The following is an 8,431-nucleotide window of genomic DNA, read 5'->3' on the forward strand; positions in this document are numbered from 1 at the left end:
CCCAAAATGCTTAACCAATCAGTCGAACGACCTCCCCACACTTAAGATCTACACTGTTTTTAGTGCTCATGCAATCATGTGGAGCAGAAGGAATCATCATCGTCGCCACTATCAACTGGTGGGTCCTGCTCCTCTTCCACGCTGTGCTTTGTGGGGTTCTCCGGCTCCTTTATCGCCAGGTCTCAGGACGGGTGCTGTCTCTTGATGTTCTCATAGCATTGCTTGGAGTGGCGCTCCAAACAAGCTATGTCCTCAATGAGCCAGTGGATTAGACGGTAGAACAACTGTGATAATGATAATGCTGCTGGTGCTGATCATGTTGAGGGTGCGGAGGGGGTTGTTGAAGCTAAGGGCCTGCCTCTAAACTGAATGCTGCCTGATGTCTGCCTCTACATTTGGAGGTCGGCCGAGATCGGTACCAGTCACCATGTGGAATCACCTTCTTGCTTCCTACGGCGGTCAGCTTTTCATCAATGGTCTGCCAGACAACCTTGGCCTCCATAGCTAGCTCAGTAATCATACACAGGAAGGCTAGGATGCCAATATAGTGAGCCCGTCCCGTGTGCTTTCTGATGAGCCTTGGAAGGTACAACTGCTTACCTTCCAGGACTGTCAAAGCCAAGTCTCAATGATCAGAGTAGGGCTGGCAATACATACCTTACCCACAGGTACCCTACCCGGCCCAACCCGTTCGCGTAAGGTAGGCTATCCGACCCGCTACGGGTAGGGTAGGGTACGGGTTTAGCGTGTACCCTACCCTACCCTACCCGCACCCCCAATATATAATATGTTTTTTAAAAATTATATATATATAGTGAAAGAGGTGAGAGTTGAACCCTCAACCTCCTTCATGTATAGCAAGTAAGTAACCACTAAGCTAGCTACTTACTTTGATAATATATTGCATTTGTATATTTATGAAGTTACCATAAAATAAAAGTTAAACAAAAATAAAAATCATATATAATTCATGATTCAAAAATCACTCAAATCAGAAATCCTAAGACTAAGTGGGAGGCTGGTAGCGCCGTTTCTTCCCAAGCCATAAGCCTCAGTGCTTCACTGCAAGCTCCAACTCTCCTTCCTCGTTCCTCCATTGCCGCCACTCTTCTTCCTCCTCTGTGCTCTCCTCGCAACGCCGCTGATTTGTGACCTTCTCTCTTCTCTACGCTACTGCTCTGTGCTCTTCTTGGTATGTACTTTGTGTTTGAATCTGTGAAAATTGGGGCTTTACTTTGCGTTTGAATCTGTGAAAATTGGGGCTATACTTTGTGTTTGAATCTGTGACTTTTACTCCTTCTCTGTATCTCTGCTATCTTCTTTCAATTAATTTAAATATATAAGTATCAATCATAATAATTATACTAGTGGTGAATTTTTTATGCATATATTGCCTATTTTCCGGTCGATGCAATTAGATATCTATACTGGTGGTGAATCATAAGTCTTTCATGCTAGAGTTTGGTTAGATGATGTGATTGGTAGCTGTAGGGAAGTAGCTATAACAAAAATAAGAGAGAAAGAAAAGAAAAAAAACCAAGTTCATGTAATTATTCGGTCCTACTATTACAGTTTATGCAATATGCATGTGTATATATATGCCTTTGCATTACACCATAATTATCTGTATTATTTAGTTTTATTCAATGCTTGCTGTGCCTAACCTGCTCAGTTTTGTTTTCTTGGAATGTAAATGCTTGAATTGATCAAATTTTTTGCTTCAGATTTACAATTGATGTGAATGCAATATATATTAGAAAATTGTATTCTTAAATATTATCCTAAAAAGATTTAATTTTACGATGAGAAAAAAATAAGGCCCTCAAATAAGTAAGGGTTAGAACTTGGCAAAAATCGATGGAAAATCAGTTTAATCACATACAATTTTTCAATATGAAGTCATGTCATAAAAAAAATTTTCAATTTTTATAAAAGGATATTTTTTTAAGGAGAGAAACTTGTAATTGAAAGAAAAAGCAAAAGTGGACTGGATAAATGGTAAATTTAGTTTGATAAATTTTATGTATAAAAATTGGATTCCTAAGTTTTTTATGTATAAATGATTTTTCTGAATCTTAATGATTTTTCAGCATGCTTGAATTTTTAATATTTAATTATTTATTTTACTATTCTGTAGGCAATAATGGATAGTACCAACATGGATGTAGTGGCTCAAGAATAACAAGAACAAACTTCTGTTGAAGAAACTGTTAATTTTGTTCCAGACGAGTCTGTCTCGGGTGAAAATAGCAACAAATATTTATTGAAAAGTGTTTATTCGCAATACTTTAGTAGATATAAAGAGGGGGAAGAGTGGAAGGCAAAGTGCAACCATTGTAAGTCTGTTTTTGGTGTCAATCCAAGGAATGGGACTACAAATTTGAAGAAACATGTGCTCCATTATTGTAAGAGAATAAAATTAGCAAATTCAAGACAATCAACAATTGCCAAATCTCTTCAAAGACATGGAAAGAATAGTTCAGATGCTTTTATATTTGATGCATCTCACACAAGAAAATTGATTGCCAAGTCGATTTGTATGCATGAGTATCCTCTGTCATATGCGGATCATGTTGCAACAAGAGAAGTGTTTGCTTCAATGCAACCAACGTTTAAGATGCCAAGACGAAACACAATCAAGAAGGATATCCTTGAAATGTACGAAGTGGAGAAGCTTAATATAAACAAGATGATGGATGCAAATAATAGTCGAGTGGCTATTACAACTGACATGTGGACGTCCAACCAGAAAAAAGGATACATGGTTGTTACAGCACACTACATTGATAGTTCATGGAATTTGGAAATGCGAGTATACCTTAAACATTGCTTCTAGTATAAGATATGCTTTCTAATGCTTGATGTACTTGTGATATTTTTTTATCTGATATATTTATAATAATTTTCAGCTTTACTTATGTTCCTTCTGCTCATTCAAGTGAAGTTCTCTCTAATGCATTAATGAAAGTTTTGTTGGAGTAGAACTTAGATAGAAAATTATCAACTATTACATTAGATAATTGTTCTACAAATGATGCTATGATTGATGTGTTGTTGGGACGTCTAAACTCAAATTATTTGTTGTCAGGGGGTAAGTTATTCATATGCGTTGCTGTGCTCATATTTTAAACCTAATTGTGAAGGATGATTTCAATTTAGTTAAAGAAAGTGTGGAGAAAATTCGTAATAGTGTGGTGTATTCGACTTTAACTAGTAAAAGACATGAAACCTTTGTGAGTTGGTGTAGTAAGTCAGGTGTATGATAAAGAGAAAGTTTGATAAGTATTTGAAAGAAATTCATGGCATTATGGGTGTTGTTGCAATTCTAGATCCTAGGAATAAGTTTGATGGGCTTGAACATAAGTTTGCTAGGATATGTGAAGATCCAAATGAATGCACAAAGAAAGTTGAGAGAATCAAATAGGCATGTTATGAGTTACTTTATGAATATCAAAAGAATACATCTAATTTAAGCAATATGTCAGTGGAATCTACACAAGAGCTTAGGATTAATGCAGATGAAGATGATGATGTTGGTTATCAATTGTATATTAGACAAAAGAAGAAGGAAAAAAGTTCATTTGTGAAGACCGAATTTGATCACTATGTAGAGGAAGATGTTCATCCTTTAACTCCTGATTTGATATATTAGCTTGGTGGAAGGTAAATAGAGTTAGGTTTCCAACTCTTCAGAAAACTGCAAGAGACATATTTGCCATTCCTATGTCTACTGTTGCTTCTGAGTCTTCTTTTAGCACAAGTGGCCGTATAATTGCTACTCATCGTGGTAGTCTTCATGAAGATACGGTAGAAGCTCTTATGTGCAATCAAAATTGGTTGTGGGCAGAATATTATAAAAGAGGTTATTTATGTTTTCAAGTTTTTTAATTTGTTTAGAAATTATAATTGTGTTAAAATTATATATAATAAAATTGTTGTATTTGATTTTTAGGTGGAAAACCTAATTATCAAACTGCTAATGAAGATGATGACGCATTTTCTGAACTGGCGGAAGAATAATGTTGCAAGAACTTGGAATTAAAAGAAATGTTTGAAGACATTTATCTTTGTTTATGTTATTTTAATTTTATTAAGAATTTGATAATTATGCTATTTGTAATTTTATGTTGGATTTGTTTAGGACTTTATTGTTTTTAATTTAATTTAAACTTAGTTTTTTATTTTATTAATATAACAATATGCATGTTTATAATTTTATGTTGAATTTCTTTAAGATTTTATTGTCTTTTATTTTAATTTGAAATTTGGAATGATTGAGTTTTATATTTATTTTTAAAAAAATTGATATTTCTGCGGGTAGGGTAGGGTTTTGTAATTTAGGGTGCGGGTAGGGTTCAGGTTGAGAGATTCTCAACCCACGGGTAGGGTAAGGTAGAGTTTTATTGAGATTTTCTACCCCCTACCCTACCCTATCCATTGCCAGCCCTAGATCAGAGCGTGGATTGAGATAGTCCTGGGAGCTATCTTGTCTACTCCATAGATCCATGAGTTCCTAGGCCTAGCAATGACTACCGTCACCTTATCCCGATCAAAAGTCATCATCTTCTTTTTACTTTTTGCTTCTTCAAAAGCATCTTTTCTACTGGGTCTAGGAAAAAAGTGAAAGGTACGCTCTATGACATCCTTAGTAACTGGAACCTTCTTATCCCTTAGGTGAATCGCATTAAGGACCCCTATGTAGTAGTTGGCATAAAACTTCCGAACCCATGATGCGTTCACTGTCACAAGTTTCCTATCTAGGAACCCCCATCCCCGCTGAGCAATCCGATCCTCAGTAAACTTTTGCAACTCAGTGGGTATCTGGAGCTTCCTTTTAACATGCAGGTTCATATGCTGAAAATCCAGGAACTTAAGCTCTGAGTAAAGGTTGATGAACTTGTACAGATCAGCAGGAGGTGTATTCTGGTCAGCTTTGTCCCTCTCACTGATCAGTCTCTCAGAGAGTACCACATCCACTATTTTAGCGGCTTGTTGTGTTCTTTTCCTTTTAATTGACCTTGTGGCTCTACCCTTCCCTTTCCTATCAAACATCCTAAAAAACAACAAAGACACACAGAACAAAATATGTAACAAATAGGCAAGAAGTAGGCAACTAAAGTAAATAACAACAAAGATGTGAAGCGAACGGATATTATCAAATTGATTGGAAGCATATGTGAAATTTAAAGTAAAATCAAATAGAAATACTTCTCAATCAATCAAATCAATCAAAGTCAGTTAACCTGCCTGTTTATTAAAAAGAAAGAAAGCAAACATTGTTGTTATGCACGAAAAAAAAAAAGAAAATAGTTAGTTGAAAAAAAATAAAAATTAATGATTGTGTGCATAGCAAGAATGAACCTGAATCCTAGAAGGTTTCAAAAGTTCAAAATAAGCAAGCTCACAGTCAACTTCACAAAAAGTATTATGCCAAAATGAGTAATTAAAGTAATATATAGTGCATATAGTCAAATGAATAATGGTTACAAGTCATTTGGCATAAGCTTAAGCAATTGGTGTTGAAAAGGATAAAGTAGTGATTAATAAAGCAATTAAGGTAAGTTCAAACACCAAAATGCATTCCAGCACTAAAATAATAGGACTGAAATAAGAAACAAAAAATTCATGCCCTATGTAACTTAAAGTAGTTTAAGCATGACGAAAAGCGAATTCCTCAATCTTGTGAATTCATGCAAAAGAAGCTCTAATCAAAAAAGAATTCAAATTTTGGTCAATTATGAAATCAATTCACTCCATTCAATGCATAAAAGTAAATCAAAAATGAAAACAAGCAAGGAATTATAAGGTATTAACCAAAATTGGGAATAAAGCTCTTTTGAGGCAAATTACAAAATCGTTTAGTAAGCACGGTTCTATTGACACAGAAAACCATCAATAAGAACCTTATCAATTCATTATCAACACAACACCCTCCAATCCACTCTGATCAGTCCATCCATAGTACATCCCAAGCATAAGTCACCATCTCTAACTCATAACAGAAAATACCCATTTAAATTCACTTATTGTGCTCTCCCTTGATTCAAAAATTAAATATTAGCTAGGAGATCTTAAACAAGTGTTATGAAAGTTTACAACTTTGCCAAGAAGGTCAAATAGTTAAAAATAGGATTTTAGGTGAAAAACAGGACTTGTGTGTACGCATCATAGCCGTGCGTACGCACGCACCAAAAGGATTTTCCAGCGTGTGCGTACACATCATTGTGTGCATACGCATAACTTGTAAAACTTCCAGGGTGTGCGTGTGCCTATCATGCATATGTACGAGTCTTAATACACGCTCAGTCAGTGCGTGCGCATGATAGTATGCATGGGCACACAAACCAGAATTTCTTATTCTCTGCAACATCACAGAATTTAGTTTTTCATACCTAACTTCCAATGTTCATAACTTTCTCTATAAAAATTCATTTCCTTCATCTCTAAACCAAACTCCGAGGGCCAAGTTATGTCCTCCGAAGTTGGTTAAAAATAAAATTTTACCAAATTTGTTAAATCCTCATAATACCAAATCTCTCAAACCACACCAATTTAAACACAGTCCAAACAAGACCAAAATAACCCAAAAATCCATACCAAACATTCTTCAACTATTTCTCAATCTTTCAACCATCTAAACCATTTCAATTCTCACCTCATCAACTCATTCAAAGTTCTCAATTCAACATAATTCATATCAATACTCATTAATTTCCCTAAATCCTCATCAACACTATTATCAACATAATCATCAACAAACACCATCAACCATTAACCATATCCATTCGTTTCATAGCATTATACTCATTATCCTTCCATAACAATCATATCACCCATCCATTCACAATTTCACATACCACACATACATTTAATCAACAATTCAATCATTCATACGCATTTAACCAATCTTAAGGCAACTAGCCTAAGTCTCATGCAACATTACATATTAACTAAAGAAAATCGAAACCATACCATGGCCGATTTTCACATAAGCACAAAATCACCAAAATAATCTCCTCCTCATAATCCTTCAAGCTTAGTCACCAAAATCAACAAGTCCCAGCCTAAATTCTCAATTTCAAGTGCACCAATTCTTCAATTCAACTCCAATCAACAAGAACTCAAGCTATATCCATATAAATTATCAAAATTAATCACTAGGACTCATAAATACATCAAACCACAAGGGTTTTAAAATGGCTTACCTTATCTAATAGTATTTGAGAAAAAATCCAACAATAATACAATGTTAGATTACACTTAAACAACCAAAATCATAAAATTGCCTCAATAACTAAATCCAAAAATTCAAAATATGTTAGGGCAGGGAACTGGATAAGAGATTAAAAATTTCTTACCACTTTGTTCAGATAAAATCGAAGAGCTCGGCAAGTATTTCACGTGGCCGCAAATAGCAAGTAAATTGGAGCTCCATAGCTGAAGTTATGAGCGATTAAAGAAAAGGATGAATGTTACCTCTCTTCTCTTCTCCATTGTAACTCAAATGCACTCTCTTCCTCTTTGGTGAATGAAATGAGCTTAAATGCTCATTAATGAAGTTTATATATGTTGGGTTTATGTCTAATTTGAATTTGGTCCAACTGTTTAGTATTTTTGGTTTGAAACCTTTAAAATTAGCGCCCGATTATTAATTCTAAATATTTTTCTAAGTATTTCTACAGTATTATTTTCTCACTCGCAGTACCGAGCAGACTTAAACTGGTACTACCAGTTAAATTAACGGTACGCATTTTTAGACATTTTTCATAGAAAAATATTTTTTTCCATACGGAAAAGTCTACTAAATCTAAATTTTACCTTTAATTTTTTAATTAATATTTCTAAATTTTTGAACCTATTCTAGAAAATTGAATTATTATTTTATTTTAATTAAACGGTTAATTAAATTTGGTTCTTACAAGGAGAGATTTGTCGATCAACGAGACGCGGATCATTACGTGAGTAAACATCATTTGATATAACATTTTTAAATTAACTACAATCGAAATCATAAAATGTTACATAAGAATCATACACAGAAAGATTGTAGGCCGTAACCCAACAATCTCAGCGTACGAGAGACGATGACAACAACTTCGCCATACAGTCGTCGATCCTGATCATGTTTAGCGCGAGGCCGCATCTAAGCCATACAAGAATCGCGTGTATGGGCTCGGATCATTCTTCCCCGACAACCCCCGCACATCCACATTGAGACATTCTTCCACTTTTGCCACCAGTCGACCCGTCGATCCCGAGGACGGTGTCGATTTAAGAGAGCGGGTGTTACTCCTCACCTGGAGGCCTTCACCAACAAGCTCAGCAGCTGTGGGAGTCTGAGGAGAGGTATCAAGCGATCCTCTCATGCATGACAGGCACAAATGACCTCAGCCTAGAGTGGAGACGGGAGCTGGAGCAACTTTAGCGAATG

Source organism: Arachis duranensis, chromosome 9 (assembly GCF_000817695.3).
Source record: "Arachis duranensis cultivar V14167 chromosome 9, aradu.V14167.gnm2.J7QH, whole genome shotgun sequence".
Lineage (NCBI taxonomy): Eukaryota > Viridiplantae > Streptophyta > Magnoliopsida > Fabales > Fabaceae > Arachis > Arachis duranensis.